The sequence below is a fragment of the Oryctolagus cuniculus genome, chromosome 12, assembly GCF_051225735.1.
Source record: "Oryctolagus cuniculus isolate XC-2025 breed Fujian yellow rabbit chromosome 12, ASM5122573v1, whole genome shotgun sequence".
NCBI classification, from domain to species: Eukaryota; Metazoa; Chordata; class Mammalia; order Lagomorpha; family Leporidae; genus Oryctolagus; species Oryctolagus cuniculus.
Genome location: NC_142878.1, coordinates 16054459 through 16080956, shown reverse-complemented (window position 1 = coordinate 16080956; position 26498 = coordinate 16054459). Strand labels below are relative to the sequence as shown.

The 26498-nt window shown below is 41.3% G+C and overlaps 1 protein-coding gene and 1 non-coding gene across 2 annotated transcripts in view; both read right to left on the bottom strand.

Moving 5' to 3' along the window:
• The window catches only part of GABRG3 (gamma-aminobutyric acid type A receptor subunit gamma3), a 679184-nt gene that overhangs the window by 523568 nt on the left and 129118 nt on the right, over positions 1-26498 (bottom strand). The window lies entirely within an intron of this gene.
• Positions 5114-5220, bottom strand: LOC127483889 (U6 spliceosomal RNA). Its single transcript, XR_007910681.2, has one exon. It is a non-coding gene; the product is annotated as a U6 spliceosomal RNA (small nuclear RNA).

The window sequence follows — 26498 nt, the reverse complement described above, 5'->3', positions numbered from 1 at the left end:
TTGGCAATTTCCAAATGTTGAGCAGCACACTTCCATGGGGTTCTGGCTGAGCTAGCCTTGTGTTCATTAACACAAGTGTTTATTTATTTTCCCACTAACCATTAAACAAAGTCCTCTCTGTAGGAAACTTATGTTCAAAGAGCATGTTAAAGGCAGTCACTTAAAAGGCAAATAATTCCATATTTGAAGCAAGGAGAAAACTGTGGGTGGATATACACCAAGCTATTGATATAGGTCACCTCAGGTGGGCAGGACAGAACCAGGGACAGAAACAGGAGTACACTATTCCTAAAACGCCCTTGTACTGTGTGCTTGTCACAATGGGTGTGTAAAATTTTTTGCAATTTTAAAAAAGAAAGATTTAAAGAGTCCCTAGCCCTTTTGCTTTTATATTTCCTATGCTCTCTGCCGCCTACACTTTGGAGTTTATAAATGTGGCCTTGTTGCTTCTTATTCTCTTCCAACGCAGGCCCATCCCTGTATGGTCTGGGCACCTGTAGGCCTGGGTGCCTGGGTGGTTCTGAGTGAACTCTTCCATGAGGAAGCCCAGACCCTAGGGTCCAGATGCTTGTTACCTTAACTACGTGTGAATGGCAGACTTCAACTTGAGACTTTGACTGTAAAGGATTAGTTTGTAAACATTAAAATAAGTAAAAATGACTACACTAACGCTTGAAGAAAAGCGTAGGCAGCCCCTGGAAATGAGCTGGCAGTACAGAGCAAATGTGTATAGACTGATAGAATGTATCTGAGAAAAGGTGAGGCCTGCAGTGGGCCTGGGACCTGCTAACCAACACTGAGGGTGTTTCTACATGACTGAGATCACACAGCAACACACTAATCACTGTTAAATCTTCTCAATTCATTGATCAGTGAGAAACTTTAGGAATATGACTATGGTCTCATAATTCACAAATCTGAATGTTTGGCAAATCAAGGTTTTCACTTTTTTAAAGGATAATAATAAAAAATAACGACAAGAAATATTAGCCAGATTGTGCTATGTCATTTTTATCAGTGGCAGTTTTATTTGTTTTTCCTAAGGTTATCAATATTTGAGGCATGCTTAATTTTTGATAGAGGTAGTGCTCTTCTGAGTACTACCGAGGGAAAAGTACAAAAATTCATATGAAAATATGGACAATCACACATACAACATTTAATGAGTATTAAAATGTTATTATCTATTAGTACTTTTAATACAGTAGAAATTCTATAATTCAACATAGCAGCATATTCCTGAACCACATGGTATGGAAAGTAACTCATTTATGGTTGCATGAACATAGGATAATCTTCACCAAATTCATTCTCATAAATTCAAATTGACTTCACAGACTTTGACTAACAATTGTACCCTACAATGATCACCATGTAAAATCTTGCAGAAAGCCAAAGCACAATGACCATTACAAGCATGGTTTAATAAAAATTCATCATCACCATCATCATCATTGATCAGAGCATTTAACTCAACTTCCATGAGAAGAATATACCTCCAAATTATTTTTACAGCCTAGTTTGATTTTCTGCCTTCGTGGAACATTTTTATTTTACTCTTTTTTTTTTTTTTTTGACAGGCAGAGTGGACAGTGAGAGAGAGAGACAGAGAGAAAGGTCTTCCTTTTGCCGTTGGTTCACCCTCCAATGGCCGCCGCGGCCAGCGCGCTGAGGCCAGCCTTCTGTTTCTTAGTCTTGCTATTTACATTGGTTAGAACTTACAGTACCATGATGAACAAGGCAGTGAAAACAAATTACCTTGCTTTTTCCATAGCTTCAGTCTTTCACCATTAAGTATGAAGTGAGCTGTAGGTTTGTTTGTATTCTACAGTTCGGAATCAGATTAAAGTTTTCCTCTATTCTTACTTTACTGAAAGTTTCTGCCACAAATATGTATTAGATTTCATCAGTTACAGTTTCTGCATCAAATGATATGCAATTTTTACCATGATATGATGGAATATATTGATTGATTTTTAAAGTAGAGCTAGCCTTCTATTTCTGGAATACATTCCATTCATATGAAAGAAACTGGTCTGTAACTTTTTCTTACTATCTAGCTTTGGTAACAGGAGATATTAGTTTCAAAAAGGTATTGGGGAGTATTTATTCCTCTCCTATTTTCCGGAAGATGCTGTGTAAGTGCTAATTCGCCCTTAATTTCTTGATGAAATTCTCTTTAAGCAATATGAGACTTAAGATTTCTTTTGAGGGAAATTTTTAATTGAATTTACTAATTCAATCACTTAATAGTTATAAGAATATTCAGGTTTTGTATTCCATTTTCTTTGGTAAATTGTGGATTTTAATAAATGTGCACAGTAATCTAATTTTTATAATGGTGCCAAATTTGTGAGTTTAAAGTTGAATATGGTACTTCCTTATCCTTTGAGTGGCAGTGGAGTATACAGAATTATACCTTACTTCATTTCTGATATTGGTGATTGGTGACATTTTATGGTTCCCCCATCCTATTTCTCTTTTCTCTGTTTCTCTTTTCTTATAGTTCTCAGGGTTCTTGGACATTGTGTAGGATCACTTGTTTTATTTACAGCATTCTTAGTATATTATCTATACAGTTTTCATTACAATATGAATATATAAATCTTAAGGGTTGAATTGTGTCCTCTCCAAAATTTACCTGTTGTCAAAGTCTCCTAATGTCATTGTATTAGAGTCTATCTCTCTTTTTAGGCCTATTAGTGTTTGCTTTAAATATTTCAGTGCTTAGATGTTGAGTACATATATATTACAACTGGTATTTCTTCTTGCTGAATTAAACATTTTATCTTTATATAGTGATTTTATTTATCTCTTTCTATGGCTTTTGATTTAAAAATTGTTTTCTCTGATATTACTACTACTGCTTTCTTTTGGTTCCATTTTCATGGGATATCTTATTCCACTCTTCCGCTTTCATTCTATGCGTGTTCAGAGAGGTGATGTGAGCTTGTTACAAACAGCATATAGTAGTATAGTTTTGTTGTTATTGTTTAAACCCAATTTTTATAGGTCTTTTGATCAGAAAACTTAATTGTATTTAGTTTATTGATATGCACTAATTACTGCCACGTTGATATTGTTCTCTTTTTTTTTTTTTTGTACTTCCTTTGCTTTTTTAAAGATTTATTTTATTGACTTGAAAGACAGAGTTACAGAGAGAGGTAGAGACAGAGAAAGCGGTCTTCTATCTTCTGGTTCATTCCCCAGATGGCTGCAACGGCCAGAGCTGCACCGATCCAAAGCCAGGAGCCAGGAGCTTCTTCCGGGTCTCCCATGTGGGAGCAGAGGCCCAAGGCCTTGGGCCATATTCTACTGCGTTCCCAGGCCATAGCAGAGAGCTGGACTGGAAGAGGAGCAGCCAGGACTAGAACTGGCACCCATATGGGATGCCTGTGCTTCAGGTCAGGGCTTTAACCTGCTGCGCCATAGCACCAGCCTCTGTTTCTTCCCTTTCATTTTCCTGTCTTATAATCTTCCTTTGCAGGTAAGTGATTTTCTCCGAGATGTGTTTTGTGTGTCTTTTAGAAATTGGCTATGACATTAAGCATAATGGTCTCCAATTGCATCCATTTTGTTGTGGAAGACAGGATTTCATTCTTTTTACAGCTGAATAGTATTCCATCATGCCTATATGCCACAACTTCTTTATCCAGTCATCCGTTGATGGACATATTCTTATAAATTCTTGGTTCGGATGTGAATCAGCAATACTTTTAGAGTATGAAATATGATGCTATGCATCAAAATTTAAAGTATGTATAATCTTTGACTCAGCAATACCAAAAACATAGAAATGGTTTCACATGTTTGCAAAGACACATGTTTACTACAACATTGGGAGGGCAATAATTTGAAATTGCACAAATTTCCAGAGATATTGGAATCATCAAGTAAGTTATGGCAATTCTGATCAACATAATAACATGCAGCCATTCAAAAAGATAATATAGCCATTGGTATAATTCATTTACCCATACTACAAATAATTATTCAATGTTTACTTTGATCCAGGCATTTACTGAACACTGAGAACAGAGTTGAACAGACAGCCTTCCTGCTGTGGGGAACTGATATATCATAAGATGGAAGGGGCAAGGTTTTTATAATATGAACATATAATTTGCCAAATGCTAATGAATTGTTTCATAAAAGATGTGCATGGTATGGAAATGAATCATCAGGGAGTAATAGTACAAATCTACAAGTCAGAGAAGTTTCAGACAAGATGATACTGGAGCAGAGAACTGAATGAAATGGAGAAAGTACCTTGCAGGGAGAAAGAAGAGGAATTGTTTATCATTAAATTAAAAGGTGTATGTTTATATAGGTATGGGAAAATGATTTTTAGAAAAATGTTGGAGGAAATCACACCAAAGGGTTCCAGAGATCTCTCTGAGGCCTTCAGATTTTACTTGTCCTTCCTGTAGTTAGCCTAGGCCTTCTTTAGGTACCTTGAAAAGGGTACATTCCTACGTGCTCTGTACGTTCTTTCTGCATGGAAAGAGAGAGAACTTCCCACTTCTTAACCTAGCTCCACAGCCACCTTTCAGCACCTGTAATAAATGTCACCTCTTTAGGAAGACCCCTGACATTCTGGACTGGGTCACAGTCCTGCACACTCCCAGTTCTTCGTACTTCAGGGCAGTGCTTATTATTTTCACAAAATCATCATGCATACAACTGGTTGCTGACGGTCTTTCTCTTCCATCACAGTGTAAGTTCCTGGAAGGCACAGGGTCAGTCTGTTTTGCTCAAAACTGCATCCCAAGGCCAAGTGCACATCTTTATTCATATGAGGTGCTTGGCCAAACTCATTCTGGGGTCAAGGGTCATGGACAAAAGGATTAATACCAATCGGAAAATAATAAAATGTTGTCTCTGACTTAAAAAAAATTATTTTTAAATTACAGCAATTTGACAATGATTTTAAAGTTAGAAAAGAAACAAAACAGTTTTAGAAACTAATTAAAAACTCTGCATTTGCACTCCATTCCCCCCCACACACCTTGAATTTTTGAAATTCCATTTCCCATCTTTCTATATTGCCTATCTCTTGACAGGGTAAATGAATTATTATTTTAAAGTTTTGGAAGATTTGAAAGATTCAGGAAAAAATATGGAACACTCATGAATTTGCATGTAATCTATGTGCAGGGACCACACTGATCTTCTCAGTAGCATTCCAGTTTTGGTGATGTGTGCTGTTGAATAGAGCATCAAAATGTATGTGTTGAAGTATTCATGCCCAGACCTTAGTGTGAGGCACACTGTGGAGAGAATCTTCATTTTATATTAAAATGAGGCCATTAGGATAGGTCCTAATCCAATATAACCGGTATCTTTAAAAGAGGAAAATTTGGAAATGGATTCACAGGGAAGGAAAAAAATGGAGACACAGGAGAAGCAGCCATGCAGAAACCAAGGAAAAAAGAGCCCTAGAGGAAACCAACCGCGCTCATCTTGGACCTCCGGCCCCCAGCACTATGAGAGAATAAATTTTTGTTGCTACAGGTACACAGTCTGTGACATTTTATTAAGCAACTCTAGCATACTAATGCAGTAACTTATCACAATCTACTGACATAAACAGGGCTTATCATTTTGAATGAAATGTGGAAAACTTACTTCTACTTAGTCCTTTGGCTTTTCTCATTTTAAAAATATAATTGGGGACAGCATTGTGGCAAAGCAGGTAAAGCCACCACCTGCCAACACTGGCATTCCCTACGGGGATTGGTTTGAGTCCTTGCTGCTCCACTTCTGATCCAGCTCCCTGCTAATGGCCTGAGAAAAGCAACAGAAGACAGGCCTACTGTTTGGGTCCCTGCTGCACATGTGGGAGACCTAGAAGAAGCTCCTGCCTCCTGGCTTCAGCCTGGCCCAGCCCTGGCCATTGCAGCCATCTGAAGAATGAACCAGCATATAAAAGATCTGTGTCTCAGGCCGGCGCCACGGCTCACTAGGCTAATCCTCCAACTAGCGGCGCCGGCACACCGGGTTCTAGTCCCGGTTGGGGCGCCGGATTCTGTCCCGGTTGCCCCTCTTCCAGGCCAGCTCTCTGCTGTGGCCCGGGAGTGCAGTGGAGGATGGCCCAGGTGCTTGGGCCCTGCACCCCATGGGAGACCAGGAAAAGCACCTGGCTCCTGGCTCCTGCCATCGGATCAGCGCGGTGCGCCGGCCGCAGCGCGCCGGCCGCGGCCGCCATTGGAGGGTGAACCAACGGCAAAGGAAGACCTTTCTCTCTGTCTCTCTCTCTCACTGTCCACTCTGCCTGTTAAAAAAAAATTAAAAAAAAAAAAAAGATCTGTGTCTCTCCCACTATCTTTGAAACTCTTTCAATTAAATAAATCTTAAAAAGATTAGAATTAAAATTTAAAAAGTAAAAATGTATAGTTAATCATTTCCTCTTCATACTACATTTTTTTTTGCCAGATAAGTATAACATCTATTTTCTTCCTCAATTCAAGTTATTATTTTCCTGTTTCATTGTATGATGGGTGAGTCTGGATGATATCCTTGGCATCTTAGGCAATATATTATGGGACTGTGGCTAACTCACATTTATCAGAAAGTCCCTAGGCAGGTGGCCTTCTTCTTCCACCTTCCTCTTCCTATGTTTGTTTGTTTTGTTCCATCCAGAGCAGTTAGCCTAAAAGGAAGGACCTGCCAGCAAAGAAGCTGCTCCACCTTGCCTGGAACCAGCAGTCTTTGCAATATTTTAAAACATTTTGTCTAGTACAATCAGAGTTTTTATCTTTCTGGAATAATTTCTTTTGTAATTTCTAAAATAGAGATTTAAATGCCACATGTGAATTCTATAAGAATTTCTAATTTATTTGAACGAGGAAAGACTTGGCTTATCTCATCATATGTGGAAGACTTTCAGCACTAAATCCTGAAAGTAAGTTTAAGGAAGATTCAAATTATTTCAAAATAACCTCATAACAATTTCTTTAAATCTCTTGTTGAAAAACTAACAAAGTAATTCCCCTTTCTGATATCCAAATCTGGTTGAATAAAAATGGGAACATATTTTCAGAATCAGACCCTGTAAGATTAGCATTCAGTATTTAAAAAAAAATCTGGATCATCTCTCCTTGTGTTCTCGGAGAATATTCACAAAAATTCAGAATACTAAAATTGTGATGGCTCCAAGACACTCAAGCCTAACCTATTTGTATGTTAGTCAGAACTTCATTGCTATTGCTACTCTTTCTTTCTTTCTTTTTTTCTCTTTCTTTCTTTCTTCTGTTTAATTTCATGTCTTTTTACTACATCTCTGATAAAAAAAGAACAGAGAGTTAAGGAACGTTTTTTTTTTTTTAATCAATAGTGGCAACAGATTTGGAATATTATCATTATGCACTTATTACCTAGGGTAGTTTTTCTCAAGGCCTTTATACTACTGACATTTGGGCCAGATAATTCCTTGGGACAGGGGGACTTTGCTGTGCATTGTTCAACAGCAAGCCAGGGCAGTGCTCCCTGTAGACGCAACAATAAAAACATTTCCAGACGTTGCCAAAAATTATTTCTGTGGGAAAGGAACAGGGAGATCACAGATTTTCTCCAGTTAAATATCTCTGCTCCAGGGTAAACAGAAAATTGTGAGATTATAATTACAGCTGGAGCCCTAAGAGGAAGATTCAGGGAGAGGGTAGCAGAAGGAAGCAGAGAAAAAGAAAGAAGACAAAAAGAGACAGAGAGAAGGAAAGAAAGGGGAGGACAAAACAAACTGAAAATTAATCAATTTAATGCCTGCAGAAAAAATTGTAAATGTGGTCCATTTGTGTCTACAGGGAAGACAGAGTTATTTCGTAACCCTTTCCACACCTCAATTTGTGAGTTTGTTCCAGGTAAATATACCTTTCTTCCTAAGCTCTGTGTACCCAAGGCTCACTCTAAACTACACTCTTGCCTCAAAACATTTATCCCACTCACCCAGGTCTTCTCTATGCAGTCCCCTCTGCATTTACATTTCGTATGTGTCAGATGGTAGATTAGAGTCTCCAAGAACCTGCCTACTGGAACCCAAACTCTGGTAGAAAACACCGACATACATGACACATCACATGTGTTTCACAAATGTTTCAATACAGAGATGGACACAGACAGCACTAAAACAGCAAACACAAAAAGAATTAGACAAGATCTAAACTTGACCCTATTCTGACAGTTGAAATCTACTGATCATTTACAAAGTGGTTCCAGACTTTAATATGCTTAGTCATAAAGAGGTCCCAGTGTCTCATTGTTAAGTAGGTAAGTAGACATTAGCCTATGAATGTAAGAGGGGTGAAAGAAAATGGGAATAAAATGGGAAGTTTCAAAGAAAATGAGAATTTTTATGGGTGGAATGAGGGAAAGTGTAGAAGCAAACCTGACAGGCAAATATCCAAAAGTATTGCTCTTGTTCAAATCCTTGTTAGGTGGCTCCTAGTCCTCTTCCTGGGGACAACCTAGGAGAATATCCCCAGCCTGCACCAAGGTGGTGTGTCCCATAACACTGTGCTGATAAATTTCTGGGAGGACTGTTGGGAATTCCACATCCAGAAAACCTCCCATCCAGCAATTTTCCAGAAGAAGGAGAGGGGAGGAGAAATGGTCAAATCCATAAAAATCCAGTCTGAATGCAGACACTGGGCTCTGAGTCCTTGACTGAGCTGTCTACCTAGTCAGTTCTCCACTCTTCATTATCAGTCTAAAGCAGACTGGGCCGTCAGTTCTTTCCTGAAACACCCATCTGGTCTGTCAGTGTATTTCTCTTCATTACACTTCACTATCTAGCTTACCATGACTCTGTCTCACATCTGAATTCTTTCTTGCACAGACAAGAACCTCTAAACAGCCATCTCCAGTAACATAGCCATTGTTCATCCATCCCAGGAAATATTTAAATAAAGTACATTCACAGAGTTCCTGATAATTGGGGGGGAACCTTATTCTAAATTCAGGCCTTATCTAGAGATTCCTGTCTTAAAATAATTTTAGCCCAAAAGCCCAAATAAGTAAGAACTGTGGGCACAAAGGTGAGTAATCAGCCCATCTTCTATCTACTGAAAGAGCTGATGTTTTTCTAATCTCCAAAATCCAACAGATCACAATGACTCATCTGGTTTACCAGATGTCTGAGAACACATCTTACCCCTTCCCCAGACCAGATACCCTTGAAGGGCTCAGACATTCTCTGATCAATTTCCATATTCTTGGCAATGCTAAGCCCAGGACCTCTACACAGTTGTGCTCAACAAATATCTGCCAAATTGAAGGACAAACACGAAGGGGAAAATGCAGGGAAACCAGAGCCCTGATTTGTGTGATAGCATCCACTATGAATCTGTGAAAGAACAATTTGTCATGATTTAGTATGAGCTGATTGTTGATCCTTTGCTGGGAACTCTCTGTGATGAATTGGAGCATTTCTGAATGCAAGAATTTACAGCCTGCCAGGATGACCATATGGTGACTGTTTATCAGATGTGATAATCCAGGTCAAGCTGAACTGCTGAAAACTGAAGAGCTCTCGTGGGTGTGTAGGATGGGAAGGTGGGCCCCCTTGGAAAACCCTGGAGCCAGCAGGACAGAGTCTCAGAAGGCACGGAAGGAATGATGCATCCAGGTCTGAACACTGGGGTTAGTGTGAAAGAGGAGGGCAGAAAAGACAGAGCCAGGAGGAATGTGTGTCCTTTCTGTCTGGCAGCCCTGGTGGCAGAAGGCAGAGGTGTGTGCAGATGGCAGGGGTCATTGTCTCTCCTTGTGAGCAGGCCCTGGAGGTTCCACTGGGAGGAGGCTAAATTTCCAAACATTCACCAAGAGAAGACAACATCCTGAGGGGAAAAACCTAAATTTAGAGATAGAAAGCAGATGATCCTTATCTCCCCTCTCCCTATGTTAGCACCATTCTCTGCTAGAAAGTGATGGGCACCAACATGGTTATGCGAATTATGGGCAGGCTGCACAGATTATTCAATTCTGCGACACGATCACATGTGATTACAGAAGGAAGGGATGTCACTGGCAGATAATGACACACTCCAGTGCATCATCAGTTAAAGTAGAGACAGAAACCCACCCAAAGGAAGTCACTGTAAATGAGAAAGCTTATATTTTCCACATCCTCGGCAAGAAAATGTGCAGTAAAGACAGCTAAGGCTGACCTTCCAGGTGTGAATCAAGTGTGCAGTCTTGCTTCACAGATCTCTCATCTGTCATTATAGAAGAATATGTGTGGGGCCGGCGCTGTGGCGTAGTGGGTAAAGCCGCCACCTGCAATGCCAGCATCCCATATGGGCACCAGTTTGTGTCCCGGCTGCTCCACTTCTGATTTAGCTCTCTGCTATTGTCTGAAAAAGCAGTAGAGGATGGCCCAGGTCCTTGGGCCCCTATACCCACTGGGAGACTCCAAAGAAGCTCCTGGCTCCTAGCTTCAGATAGGCACAGCTCCAGCCATTGTGGCCAACTGGGGAGTGAACCAGCAGATGGAAGACTCTCTCTCCCTCTCTCTCTCTCTCTCTCTCTCTCTGCCTCTCCTTCTCTCTGTGTGTAACTCTGACTTTCAAATAAATAAATAAATCTTAAAAAAAAAGAAGAATGTGTCTATAGGTCAATGTGCGTTTCTGAGTGTGTGTGTGTGTGTGTGTGTGTGTGTATGTACATAAACCAGATACTTCAAAAATGTCATGGAAAAACTGGATTAAAAGATAATTTTATGGAGCTGGTGCTGTGGTGCAGGGGGTTAAAGCCCTGGCCTGAAGCGCAGGCATCCCATATGAGCACTGGTTCTAGTCCTGGCTGTTCTTCTTCCTATCCAGCTCTCTGCTATGGGCTGGGAAAGCAGTAGAAGATGGCCCAAGGTCTTGGGCCCCAGCACCCACATGGAAGACCCAGAAGAAGCTCCTGGCTCCTGACTTCAGATTGGCGCAGCTCCAGCCATTGCAGCCATCTGGGAAGTGAACCAGCAGATGCAAGACCTCTCTCTCTGTCTCTACCTCTCTCTGTAGCTCTTCCAAATAAATAAAATAAATCTTTAAAAAAAAGATAAATTTATTTTGGCTAAAATTTTTTGAATGCTATGCATAATTTTCTTTTTATAATACCCACTGTTCATGAACTTTTTAAAGATTACATATACATATACATATGGAATCTTTAAAAATAAAAGTATATATATATATATGTGCATATACTCACATGTATTTACCAATCCTTATACTACCATGAAGTTAGATAAAAATCCATGTACATTAGCCAAAACCATCATATTAGTGCCTACATTCAACAGAGTTGCTGAAACCAAAGATACTATTGACATAAGGGTAAAAAGATAGGTTAAACCAAAGCCCTTGTGCAATTTGTTACTGAAATGCCCTTTATTTCATGGGCAATGGGAGATACTTATGTGTCAGATAACCCAGTATTGTTTGTTTGCAGGATCCCTGACTCTCAGAGGGTAGAGAGTATCCTGGGTCATACACAGAGTCATCAACTCTGACAAAATGTAGTGTAGTGAAAAATGAATTAATTACACAGATACTTATGATATGCTTTGTTTAAAAAGCAAACTGGAAAATGCCATTTTCAGTAAAAACTCTGTGTTTTTCAAAAAATGAGTTTTCAAAAATTTCATGGAAACATGTCATGAAAAAACTTATGGGTACCCTAAATTTTTTTTTTGCAGCCAAATAAGCTTTTCTTTTAATTCAATTCTTTTTTTCCTTTATTTTTAAAAAAATTTATCTATATTTGAAAGTGAGTTACAGAGAGGGAGAGACAGAGAAGGATCTCCCATGTGCTGATTCACTCCCCAGATGATTGCAACAGCGAGAACTGGGCCAAGCCAAAGCCAGGAGCCAGGAGCTTCATCTGGGTCTCCAATGTGGGTGACAGGGCCCCAAACATTTGAGCCATCTCCCGCTGCTTTACCTAGGCCGTTAGCAGAGAGCTGAATTGGAAGTGGAATGGCTAGGACATGAACTGATGTCCATATGGGATGCTGGCATTTCAGGCGGCAGCTTTGCCCTTTATGTCACAATACTGGCCCCCTTTTAATTTAATTTTCCTTTTTTAAAGATTTATTTATTTACTTGAAAGTCAGAGTCACAGAGGGAAGGAAAGACAGAGAAAGAAAGATCTTCCATCACCTGGTTTACTCCTCCAAGTGGGCACAATGGCCAGGGCAGAGTCAGGATTAAGCCAGGAGCCTGGAGCTTTGTTGTTCGTTGTTTTGGTTTTTGTTTGTTTGTTTGTTTGTTTGACAGGCAGAGTGGATAGTGAGATAGAGAGACAGAGAGAAAGGTCTTCCTTTTCTGTTGGTTCACCCTCCAATGGCCGCTGTGGCTGGCATGCTGCGGCCAGTGCACCGTGCTGATCTGAAGCCAGGAGCCAGGTACTTATCCTGGTCTCCCATGCGGGTGCAGGGTCCAAGGAGGTGGGTCATCCTCCACTGCCTTCTCAGGTCACAGCAGAGAGCTGGCCTGGAAGAGGGGCAACCGGGACAGAATCCGGCACCCCAACCGGGACTAGAACCCGGTGTGCCAGCGCCACAAGGCGGAGGATTAGCCTAGTGAGCCATGGTGCAGGCTTGTTTTGTATTTTTTTTAAAGATTATTTATTTATTTAGTTGAGAGGCAGAGTTACAGAGAGAAGGAGAAACAGAGAGAAAGGTCTTCCATCCTCTGATTCACTCCCTAAATTGCCACAACTGCCAGAGCTGGGTTGGTCCAAAGCCGGGAGCCAAGAGCTTCTTCTGGGCCTCCCATTTGGGTACAGGGGCCCATGCACTTGGTCCATCTTCCACTGCTTTCCCAGGCCATAAGCAGAGAGCTGGATGGGAAAAGAAGCCGCCAGGACACAATCTAGTGTCCATATGGGATGCCAGCACCACAGGCAGAGGCTTAGCTCACTATGCCACAGTGCCAGACAGAGCCAGGAGCTTTGTGCAGGTCTCCCACATGGGTGACAGGGGCACAAGCACCTGGGCCATCTTCCACTGTTTTTCCCAGGCCATTAGTAGGGAGCTGAATTGGAAGTAGAGCACCCAGGACATGCACCAATGACCATTTGGGATGCCAGCATTGCAGGCATGACTTTAGTGGCTACACCACAATGTTGGCCCCTTTATTTCCTGTTTAACAAACTTCTTGGAGTCCTCTCATACTAAAATGTGAATGGTAGCATTTAGAATTCCTTTCTGGTTTCCTAAGCTTTTTTCTATATTTTCGCATTTCAACAATAAACATCTATTGCTGTGTGATCAGGAAAATATCTTCATGATACAGCTTTAAGAAGAACTTATTAGTATAAGCACAAGGGGACATAACATTCCTCAGGTCCAAATCCATCAAAATGAGACAATTCTGCCTGCTCACTGCATAAGCACTTCCCTCTACTCATGCTTTCTGTGTTCCCAGGAACCCAGGTAATCCAATCCCACCAGTATGGCCACACTGCAAACACATTAAAATGGACCATCTGTTCTCTTTGGTCGAGAATAGGAGATTCTGCTTTCTAACAAAAGCAAATTGCAACTAAGAGGGCAGACTTCAAGAAGACACTTGGTTCTGGGAAAAGTTTGAGTCTGGTTATCCTCACTTGGAATCCAATGCTATAATCCCCCTCCCACCAAATGCTTTAGCCCTGCTTTCAAGCCCTCTGAGTGCTGGTTTCCAAAGCAGTAACAAGGAAATTGAGCTGACCCTTGGAGTTTCTGAAGTTGATGGTAAAGCCTTTGCTACGAAACAGGAAGGGAAGGGACCTGGGTCCTTGGGCACAGAGTCCAGGGCGGGGCACATGAAGTAGCGGCTAAAAAAAGGTTGGTTGGCCTTATATTGAATAAATATTTGTGACCACCAAAGCTAACCACATGTGTTTACCTTGCACCCAGCACCTTGGTATGCAATTTACATACATTAAACCTACTTTAACTTTCAGAACAACTGGTGGAGGAATGTACTATTATTAGCATCTTCATTTTTTAAGTGAGGACTCATGGGGTTGAAAAGATTATGCTCTTGCTTATGATTTCATGGAATTTGCCCTAAAACCAGGTAATCTGACTAAACTTTAAGCCACTACGCTCTGCCACCTCCCAGATGAAGTACATTAGTGAATGAGTTAGCACATCAAAGGGACCTCAACATGTGAAAGGTACAATAGCACCCATTCCATTTGGAGTATCCTTTTCATGGCTCTTTAAGTCAGCCTCTGACTTTCTCAGCATCCATAACATGGAAAATGAGTTTTGGTTTTGAATGTGCAAATACTGTTACCAAAACTTTCCAGTCTGGTATCTTCTCTAAACATAAAAGCAAAACAAAAAAGTACTTCTAAGAACTTTCATTTTCACAAAAATATCCCAGATATGACCATAAACAATCTTCCTGCATGCCTAATGTAAGAATCAACAGTGGAGACATAATCTGGAGACATAATACAGAATCTGTAATTCCGTATACAGAATGAATTTCTATATACAGTTAAGCCTGAGGTTACCAAAATCAGCCAACATTCATTTCTCTTTTATAAAATGGGGTTTGCATACAAGTACACACATGCTCCTGTATACTTAAAACCATCTCTAGATTACTTATAATAAACTAATAAAGGGCAAATTCTATGTAAGTAGTTGTTCACAATACTATTCAGGGAATAATGACAAGAAAATAATGTCTATGTGCTCATCACAGACACAACCTTTTTTCGTTGAATGTTTCCGTCAGATTCACTTGAATCTGTGGTTGTGAAAACCCTGAACTGGCCAGGCCAACTGTACTGAATGACATGGTCTCTAATTCCACCAGGGAGTCATATGCTTAATACCTTGTTTATAAACAATAATTATACAGTAATGACAGCAACACTCATAAGTCAGCAGTGTGTTCTAAGTGCTTCATATACTTTTCTCATAAATCCTTTATTATTATACCCATCATACCTATGGGAAAACAAGTGAAAAACATGTAAGTGATCTGCTCATATTCACACAAATAGCAGATCTAGGCTTTAACCCAATTCAGCTTGGATGCAACTTTCCCATCTCATGATTGCTCTCCTGTCTCTGGCTTACCTACCCTGCTGCTCTTAGCTTTGACCTGCTCTCTTTGAATTTTGTACTTACTCCACTTCCTGCTTCAAGTCCCAGGTGCCAGGGCCTTCCACTCAGGCAGGATGCTCAGGCATTGCTCCGAGTTAGCTCCCCTTCTAGGAAATCCCTTCATTCATTCCAACAACATGTCTTAGGAATGAGAAGAGGGAAAGTTCTAACAACTGTGGAAATGTGTCAGAAAAATGTATTAGGGGAGGTGGTACCTCCTCACTTCCTTTAAATTGCACCACACAGAAGTTTGAAAGCACAGCTACAAGAAAAGTGTAATGAAAAGCCACAGATGTAGACCATCTAGATGGAAGTAGAAGCAATTACACGGTGCAGCAGTAGGTATATATGTCTGGGAAAGATCTACTTCCTGATGGATTTTGCAAGTCCACTGCACAATCGGTAAAATGAAGGCACTGAACAGGTTATCTCAATGATCCCTTTCTGTTCTGAAAAACTCTTAGTTCAGCTTGCCCACAAATGAAACAAATATTTAACAAGCACGTCCTCTCTGTTTCAATGACTGCCTGCCTACTGTTTTCACCAGCGCTATGTTGTCAGAGATGAGTACGATCAGATGTATAAGCTGCCCCCACAGACTGGGTAGCACCACATAGAGCCTCCAGAACACCATTTGGCTGTTGGCGAAAACAAGAGAAACCATTAAGCGTGTGTGCTACGGTCTTTCCACAGGGGCTGCAAAGTAGTGAATAACTGTCAAAGGCAGGCATGTCAAGACAGAATAAGCTCTCAGAAGGTGGAAAAGGAAAGTATAGATGCTGCAGGAACTTAGAAAAATATAATAATAGAGATACAATGAGAAAGACATTTCTCAGTGCTTTTGTACATAGAAGAACTTGCACATACAAATATTCTTTTTTTTTTTTTTTTTTTTTTTTGACAGGCAGAGTGGATAGTGAGAGAGAGAGACAGAGAGAAAGGTCTTCCTTTGCCGTTGGTTCACCCTCCAATGGCCGCCGCTGCAGCCGGCGCACCGCGCTGATCCTGGCAGGAGCCAGGAGCCAGGTGCTTTTCCTGGTCTCCCATGGGGTGCAGGGCCCAAGCACCTGGGCCATCCTCCACTGCACTCCCTGGCCACAGCAGAGGGCTCGCCTGGAAGAGGGGCAACCGGGACAGAATCCGGCGCCCCGACCGGGACTAGAACCCGGTGTGCCGGCGCCGCTAGGCGGAGGATTAGCCTAGTGAGCCGCGGCGCCGGCCACATACAAATATTCTTTATAAGACTCAAGTCTTCCTAACCAGCCCTGCTAAAGCCTGGGAAAGAAGCTAAAGATGGCCCAAGTGCTTGGACCCCTGCACCCACGTGGGAGATCTGGAAGCTCCTGGTGGCCATTTGGGGAGTTAACCAGCAGATGGAAGATGTCTCTCCCTCTCTCTCCATAATTCTTTCAAATAATAAAAAAAAAGACTCAAATCTGGGAGATCTCTCCTCTAAATCAAGGATTCCCCAAATCTGTCAGGAAAACCATGAAAAACAGGCAAAACGAATCACATGAGCATCATGTGGCTAGTGTGATCCTGACACAGAAGCAGTGGATGCACGGATGCAACAGAATGCTTTCAACAAAGGATCCACGTAAGACAGGGAAATGATAAAAATGATTAAAACTCTCGGTTAAAAGAACTGATTTTTCAGAAAACAATAACTGTATAACAGAAGTTTATTTAAAGAGTGTGACATCAGTAAAAATGGTAGCAACTCCAGTGCCTTCCTCCCAAAAATGTTGGCCAAAATTTGAATCAACCCTACCAGAATGCTCAAGGATAATCAGAGCAGGGTGGGCATTTGGCACAGCAGTTAAGATGTTGCTTGAAATACCTTCAACTCATATTGGAGAGCCTGGGTTTGAGCACCAGGTCCACTCCCCCATTCCAGCTTCCTGCTAATGGGTACCTTGGGTGGCAGCAGACGATGGCTCAGTTAGAGTCCCTGCCACCATCATATGGGAGCGCCATGCCAAGTTCCAGGCTCCTAGCTTCTGCCTGGCCCATCCTGGGCTGTTATGAGCATTTGAGGAGTGAACCAGAAAAATGGGATATTTCTCTTCTCTCTCTTTCTCTCACACACATACTCTCTCACTCTGTGTGTGTCTGTCTTCCAAACAAATGATTAATTTATTTAAAACTAAAAAATTAAAGCTAGAAAGACAGCTGAAGGATAATAATAACCAAAAGAACGCTTAACAAGTGAATCAGGGTTGGGGCTGGTGCTATGGCATAGCGGCCTACAGTACCAGCATCCATATGGATGCCAATTCGAGTCCCAGCTGCTCCACTTCTGATCCAGCTCTCTGCTGTGGCCTGGGAAAGCAGTAGAAGATGGCCCAAGTCCCTTTGCCCCTGCACCCATGTGGGAGACCCAGAAGAAGCTCCTGGCTCCTGGCTTCGGATCAGCGCAGCTCTGGCCATTGTGCCATCTGGGGAGTGAACCAGCAGATGGAGGACCTATCTCTCTCTCTAGCCATCCTTCTCTCTGAGTGTAACTCTGACTTTCAAATAAATAAATAAATCTTTTTTAAAAAAGTGAATCAGGGCAGACAGCACTGTGGTATTTTAATCCACCTCCCCCTGTGCTTCCTCCCTCTTTGCAAAGCAGTGGCAGTGAAGACAGCACATGGGGCACCAAGTTCTGAAGAGAGCAAAGTGGACCTCATATCCAAGGAATCATGTTTGTTGCTTCTGACCCTGACATCATGAGTTTCCCACAAGTACTTATCCAAAGAAATGACTCACAAAGGAAGTAGAAAGTCTGAACACACCCAGACAAGCAGAGATACTGAACCAGTGATCTAAACCTCCCAACAAAGAAAAGCCCAGGATGGGAGGACTTCTCTAGTGAACCCTTTCCAATATTTAAGTTTGAATTAACACCAATCCTTCCCAAACTCTTCCAAAAAAAGGATAAACTGTTTCTAATTCTTTCTATGAGATCACCAATACAAAGCTAGACAAAGGCATCCTGAGAAAACTAAAAAGAATATCCATGATGAATATATTCATAAAAATCTTTATCAAGATAATAGAATACTAAACCTAGTAGCATATTAAAGGGATTAAACATCGTGACCAAGTGGGATTTATACCCGGAATGCAACAATCATTCAACAGACAAAAATTAATATACCACATTGGTAGAACGAAGGAAAAGAAGCCAATACAATCATCTCAATTGATGCAGCAAAAGCAATTTACAAAATGCAAATCCTTTTAACGGTGGAAAAAGCCTCATTAAACTAGAAATAGAAGAAAATTTCCTGAACCTAATAAAGAACACATATGAGTAACCCATAGCTACCATCATTTTTAATGACAAAAAGCGAAAACTTTCTTCCTAAGATTAGAAACCAGATGAGGGTACCCATTTACATCACTTTAAATATTTTATTAGGAGTTCTAGCCAGAACAATTAAGAAAAATAATTAGAATCCATTCAAATTGTAAAGGAAGAAGCCAAACTATTTACATATTACATGTTCCTATATGTGGAAAATATAATAGGAAACACACACATATGCAGGGAGTTAACCCTAACAAATTCAGCCATATTGCAGGACATAAGTTCAGCTCACTAAAAATCAGTGACAATTCTGTATGCTAACAACAAATAATCTGGACCAGATGTGGAGTTTGGGGTTTGACTCAGGTATCTGTCCATAATCCCACCATGGACTCACTACACAGCACCCTCTGTCTTCAACTCAGCCAAGGTTTCTATGCCCTAAGGTGACTTCAAAATGTTGACTCTGTTCCACTCAATTGCAGTTTCACAAGGCCAAACATAGTTTTGATCAGCTCGAATTTTATCACTGTGAAGATTCAGATCAGAGGAGTTCCCATAGGACATCTAATCCAGCTCTCTGCCTTCAGTAGATAAGCCAGGGACAAGAATCAGCTCCACTGGTGCGTTTTACATAAGATGCAATGTTTCGTGAGGCAACAAGCTCAAAGTTGTGATTTAGGCATAGCTTGTTTTCTTTTGCCTGTGGAATCTATCTTAGCAAGTCCTGGCTTCCTTAACAGATTGAGCATCCCTAGTGCCTGCCCCTTGTCCTGGGCCTGGACAGGGATAGATAGACTGTCATGTGGCCAACAGAGACACAAAGACAAAAATTTCTAGCAGGACTCTTAAGTCAGAGGAGACCTCTCAGAAAGGTGGCCAGAGCTCACATTCTACACAATGGAGATCAGCTCAAAGAATAAATTTTAACTCTGACAGAAATAAATAGAAAATTCAGACAAAAAATAATTTTTTGCATGTCATAATAAACTGTCCATTCAAAACAATAGTGTAGCCGGCGCCACGGCTCAATAGGCTAATCCTCCGCCTAGCGGCGCCGGCACCCCGGGTTCTAGTCCCAGTCAGGGCGCTGGATTCTGTCCCAGTTGCCCCTCTTCCTGTCCAGCTCTTTGCTGTGGCCAGGGAGTGCAGTGGAGAATGGCCAAGGTCCTTGGGCCCTGCACCCCATGGGAGACCAGAAGAAGCACCTGGCTCCTGGCTTCGGATCAGTGCGGTGCGCCAGCCACAGCGCACCGGCCATGGTGGCCACTGGAGGGTGAACCAATGGCAAAAGGAAGATCTTTCTCTCTGTCTCTCTCTCTCACCGTCCACTCTGCCTGTCAAAAAATTAAAAAACAAAAGAAAACAAAAAAACAATATTGTAGGGGCCGGTGCTGTGGCATAATAAGTAAAGCCACTAGTTGCACTGCCAGCATCCCATACCGGCACTGGTTCGGGTCCCGGCTGCTCCACTTCCGATCCAGCTCTCTGCTATGGCCTGGGAAAGCAGTAGAAGAAGGCTCAAGTTCGTGGACCCCTGCACCCACATAGGAGACCCCAAGGAAGCTCCTGGCTCCTGGCTTAGGGTCAGCATAGCTCCGGCTGTTGCGGCCAACTGGGGAGTGAACCAGTGGACAAAGATCTCTCTCTCTCTCGCTCTTGCTCTCGCTCTCGCTCTTGCTCTCACTCTCGCTCTTGCTCTCACTCTCTGCCTCTCCTTCTCTCTGTGTATAACTCTTTCAAATAAATAAATAAATCTTTAAAAAAAACAATATTATACAAGTAATCTAAACTTTTATATTATGAAATTTTTAATATAGTATTTTAGTTTTTGTTAAATTATCTTTCTTTTTTTTTTTTAATGAGCATAAATTTCCAAAGTACAGCTTATGGATTACAATAGCTTCCTCCCCCCCGTAACTTCCCTCCCACCCACAATGCTCCCCTCTCCCACTCCCTCTCTCCTTCCCTTCACATCAAGATTAATTTTCAATTATCTTTATATACAGAAGATCAATTTAGCGTATATTAAGTAAAGATTAAATTATCTTTCAATGCAAACTTTTTTTTTCACTTTTTACACTCTTCCATTGTATAGGATTTTCCAATTTATAAAATACTGTCATCCTGGAAAGTTAGGCAGGGTAATAATTACTGTCCTTATTTTTAGAGAGCTTAGGTTCAGTGACTGGCCCAAGTTACACAGACACAGAACTGCAACACACCTCTTCCAGCTATCAGTTCAGGCTCCACAGTCGAGATTGCCTTCCTAAGTGTGGAAAACCCTAGCCAGTTCAGAGGATGCTAGTCTCATGCACCTCTTGCCCAGTAGGAGCAGGATGGGAGGAGAGTGTCTTTCTTCCACAGGTGACTCCCTTCCCCATCTCCTGCCTCCAGGGAATATTTCATAAAGTGCTGCCTGGAGTTATGACAGATATGTTCAGATCCACAAACATTCATTTATCTATTTATTTCCCTACCCCCATGTCAATACAAGAAAATGAATAGCCAAAATTCCAAAAACATAAATTTTTGAAATTCTATACAAAGTTTAATCTTTGTTTTTAAAGATTTATTTTTATTTATTTGAAAGAGAGACAGGGAGAGGTAAAGATGAAGAGAGAGAGAGAGAGAGAGGTCTTCCATTCGCTGGTTCATTCCCCAAATGGCCACAACGGCCGACCGGAGCTGAGCCAGGAGCTTCTTCTGGGTTTCTCACATGGGTGCAGGGGCCCAAGGACTTGAACCATCATCTACTGCTTTCCCAGGCCATAGCAGAGAGCTGGATTGGAAGAGGAGCAGCCAAACCAGTGCCCATATGGGATACTGATGCTTCAGGCCGAGGCTTTAACCCACTGCGCCACAGCACTGGCCCCCAGTGTTTAATCTTAAGAATCAAGGAAGATAATAAAGCCAGGAGAACAGTAAGTTCTTTTTTTTTTTTTTTTTTTTTTGACAGGCAGAGTTAGACAATGTGAGAGAGAGAGAGAGAGGTCTTCCTTCAGTTGGTTCACCCCCCAAATGGCTGCTACGGCCGGCACACAGCACCAATCCGAAGCCAGGAGCCAGGTGCTTCCTCCTGGTTTCCCATGCAGGTGCAGGGCCCAAGCACTTGGGCCATCCTCCACTGCTTTCCTGGGCCACAGCAGAAAGCTCGACTGGAAGAGGAGCAACCGGGACAGAATCTGGCACCCTGACCAGGACTAGAACCTGGGGTGCCGGTGCCGCAGTCGGAGTATTAGCCTAGTGAGCCACAGCGCCAGCCAAGAACAGTAAGTTCTAACATTGAGTTCTATCATTTATAACACAAGCTTGGAGTCAGTTTTAAGCACTTCAATGAAATGTTTAAAATACTAGTTACTATAAAGTATATGAATCATTCATTATTCTCCCTCTAAAAGCAAGTTGTGTCTAAATTGCACAAATTACAATTTTTAGATTCAGAAGAAGAAAGTAAACTGGCAAGGTTCCAGATCATAGGAAGGTCATTCAATATGTTAAAACAGTATGCCAGTCATGAAAATAAGCCAAAGAATTTCGATTGTATTTTAAAATTAACATTTCAATATTTTATAATTAACTGAAACTTGTTGCCACATTTCCCTAATGCACAGGTATTCAGCCTCTCCAGATCACAGATCATCAACAACAATAAAAGTTTGTCACTGATCATCAGATCAGCAGTTTCTAAGTTAAACGGAAGATAATCCAACAAATGTGATAGTGAAACAGTAACTACACAGCTAAAGGGAGTAATTTGAGACAACATTTTTCAATGTTTTCAACTGAAATTTGGCAGTAACTATCAAAATTTTGGTATATAGACCTTAGAAACAGCAATTGCCTTTCCAAATATGTATTCTACAGAAATAGTCCCCTATGTATACAAGAGTGAATGTGTAAGTGCATTTACTTCCAACTGATTTTTGGGAGAAAAACTGTAGATACCATCAAAACCACATCAGTGACAAAACACACACTGTATTCACACTAAAGATGATTTTGCATCAATTAAGTAGAATGGGTCAGATCTATTAACTTTATGTACAGAGTGATCTATTGTTTTTAGAATCAAATGTGCCTTAAAATTGTCTGATGCAAAAAAAATTATAGATAACAAAATTATAGCCCAGAGATGTGACATCCCATGACAAGACTCCATTCATCTCTAATGCTTCCTCCAGGGTTCTCATGACAGTGTAGTACTGAATGTTCAATTCAGCCTCAAAATGGAATCTTTATTTGTCCCCTTAGGTGGTATGTCCTGTTCTCATTCAAAACTGCACATGCTGGGTATAAAATAAGCTTGAAACCGTTCTTTACAAATTTTGTAAAAAATTGTTTCTATGAACTGCTGAAATTAGAGGCCCTTCAATTATTATAAGTCTCAGAGCCTGTAAAAGAGGCTTTGAGTGCTGAGTAGTCAAACAGACAACTACAAAATACCAACATAAGAACAGGAATACTGTGTTATATTAGTCCCATTTTCAGAGAGCAAATGAAGCAGCCCTTAAAGGTCTCTCTGGCTTTGATCTCTCCTGTAATGCTTGCTTGTTGAGTCCACTTAAAATTAGCTTACTGCTCTCTCTATGTAACAAAGAGATGTTTTCCTATTTTGGACCCTAATTTGTTCACTAAGTATATAGTCCCTAATTTATGATTATTTGACATGATTTTTCAACTTCATGACAGTTTAAAAAGTGACAAACACTCAGTACATAAAATTTGGAAATTTGATCTCTTCCCAGGCTGCTGCTATACAATCTGATCCCCTTTCCCCCAGTGCTAGGCAGAGACAGTGACCACAGTTCCCAGCCATCCCTGCAATCATGAGGGAAACAACCAACAACCTCAAGAGGACTGTGTTGCCGAGCTAGGATGCTCAGCAGACTAGGTGTATTCAATTCATTTTTATATGATATTTTCAATTTACAATATGTTTATTGGGACACAACATATGACAAGTCAAGGCCCATTTGTATTTTGTTTCCATGATCTAAAACTGATATAATTAATTAACTGATTGATGAGCATTTATCAGGTGTACCCTAAACATTTTAGAAGCCTCTCTGACTCTTGAACCATACGTCCCAGGTACCCTGAAGTGTCCAGTGTTCACTGTTGTATTATATAGCCATATCTTCAAAGTTTATTTGTCTCATTACAAAAGCTCCTTGGATTTCAGACCAAGGTAACCTTTACTGTATACCAATGTTCTAGACCAGGGTCATGGTACAGCACATTCCCTTCTCAACCTGGAGTGGCTGTAGAAGGTATCTTGTTAGGTGCAGTGGCAACACAGACATAAAGAATCATGCCAGGGAAACTAAGGAGAAAAAAAAGCAAAGGTTGCAATCCTAAGGATTAAGAAAGACATTAAGCCTTCAGGAATTCAGAGATGTCTCGGGTAACCCTGAAAGGCTCAAGGATGAGAAAGCATTTCAATCTGGTGAGATAATGAGCATTTTCAGTGGGATCAGTTTGTTTGGACAGGTTTTCAGTTGCAGGAAGGAATGTAAGCAGCATGCATGAGGCAAGATGGGCTTGCGTGCATAAAATGTGATCTTACTGGGACACACTCAGTGTCCTCAGGTGGGTGGAGTGGGGTGGGGGCAGAAGTGGAGTACCTCCACTGCACCCCCAGCCCAGACTCAAACCTGTGCTTTCCCTCCACACAACTCAGCAGAGGACAGTGTAAAGTACAAGTTACTAGCACAGGTTGAGAATTTCCAATCTGAAAATCCAAAATCTAAAGCTTTTTAAGAACCAAGGTAATACAACAAGTGAAAAATCCCCACAGCTTGAAACTTTGTCACACGTACAAAATTATTCAAAACATTTCAAAAAGTTACCTACAGGCCATGAGTATAAGATATCTTATACCTTGCTTAGACTTGGGTTCTATCCCCCAAGATATCTCATTCTATGTGTATATGCAGATATTCAAAAGTCTAAAGTAATCCAAACTCCAGAACACATCTGGTCCCAAGACTTTCTGATAAGGGACCCTCAACCCACAGATTGTGCTCCTAGTGGCAGGAAAGAAGAGTACCTTATCTGCACACCATGCTTGCTGAATAAGTGTAATAAAAAAAGAAGTGCAGAAAGGCAAGTATTTGAACTCTGTTCACAGACACTGAAGGCACCCAAGCCCCAAGGTAAAATGGCACTGCCCACAGGGCATGAGACCTTTGTGATATCATTTGGAAAAGAATTGCTTGCAGATTTGGATACCTGAAATCAGATTACATTTATTTAACTTTGCATCTAAAGGTTTACACTTGGAAGTGTAAGTGTAAATAAAGTGATAGTAATAAAATGCTTTATTTTATTCTGCCTCATTTATATTATGCGAGCAATCTCAGCTTGTTGAATTACTATTAAAAACATGAAAAATATAGTTCAGATAGTATAAATTATTTGATCTTTTCTTGGCAATACAGAAAACTATAATAATAAATGCAAATTATAAAAGAGAGAGAGACAGTCTCTTCCATGCATCAAAAAATGGTTGGGGCCTACTCTGTGGCATAGTGGGTAAAGCCACCACCTGCAGTGCTGGCATCCTTTATGGGCACCGGTTCAAGTCCCGGCTGTTCCAATTCCAATCCAGCTCTCTGCTAAGGCCTGGGAAAGCAGTGGAAGATGACCCTAGCCCTTGAACCCCTGCACCCATATGGAAGACCCAGAGGAAGCTCCTGGCTCCTGGCTTCGGATCAGCACAGCTCTGGCTGTTGCAGCCAACTGGGAAGTGAACCAGTGGATGGAAGACCTCCCCCCACCCCACCTCTTCTTCTCCTTCTCTGTTTTACTTTGACTTTTAAATAAATAAATAAATCTTTTAAAAAAAAAAATGGTTAATATAGGAGGCCGGCACTGTGGCACAGCAGGTTAACGCCCTGGCCTGAAGCACAGGCATCCCATATGGGCACCGGTTCTAGTCCCGGCTGCTCCTCTTCTAATCCAGCTCTCTTATGTGGACTGGGATAGCAGTGGCAGATGGCCCAAGTCCTTGGGCCCCTGCACCTGCATGGGAGACCCGGAGGAAGCTCCTGGCTCCTGGCTTCGGATTGGCGCAGCTCCGGCCATTGCAGCCATCTGGGGAGTGAACCATAGGATGGAAGACCTCTCTCTCTCTGTCTCTCCTCTCTCTGTGTAACTCTGACTTTTGAATAAATAAATAAAATCTTTTTAAAAAATGGTTAATACAGGATATGTGTAGTACTGGAACAATGTTTGAGGATCCGAGATCCAGAGAGGAAAGAGGCCCTGGGATTCCATGGCAGAAGAGAAACAAAGGATGGAGGAGATGCAGCAGGAACTTTGGGGGAGTGGAGCCCTCGTGCATTCATGGGATTTCCATGGCTGTCCTAGTTGTTGTTTATTGCCAAGTCAGGACCCTGCTATGGCATCCATTGTGGACAATTTATCATTTCTGAGCTATTTCTCATCTTCCAGTTTGTAAGCTCAGAATAAGCGTCTATCTTTTCCACATATATCACATTTTCTGCCAACCATTTAATGACTCTGATGTTGCCTAGATCTTACTTCCTCCTTCAGGTGTGGGGGGTGGGAATCAGGCTCAGCACTTGTGTGACTTTAAGTCAGTTTCCATTTAATGCAGGGCACCCATTGATAATAATCCTTAAAACACTGCTAATCTGAAATCTTACCTATAGACATTTTTGTTTTATTACTTTTAAAATATAGTTATGAATGCTAGTAAATGTTATATAAGCTCGTATATTCCCCAGATAAATGTAAAGTCATGCATTCAAGGTGTATGGGTTGTTTCTTCTGCAACTTTACCTGCAATTTCACTTCCTTTGCAAGATAGCAGTTACACTTCTTTTGAAAACTGAGCAGGTTTTCAAGTCAGAAGTCCAGTGCCCTGTGATTTATTCTTCTGAAGTATTTTTTGCCTGGTAACATGCACTATCATTGTGGGGGCAGACAGGACTGCTTCCGACATTCTTGGGATGAGGATGGACCTGGCAGCAGGAAATGAGCCATGCCCGGTCACACATCAGCCAGAGGGAATGCAGGAATTTTTAAAAAAAGATTGATGTATCTTGAAAGCCTGAGTTACAAAGAAAGAGGGAGAGA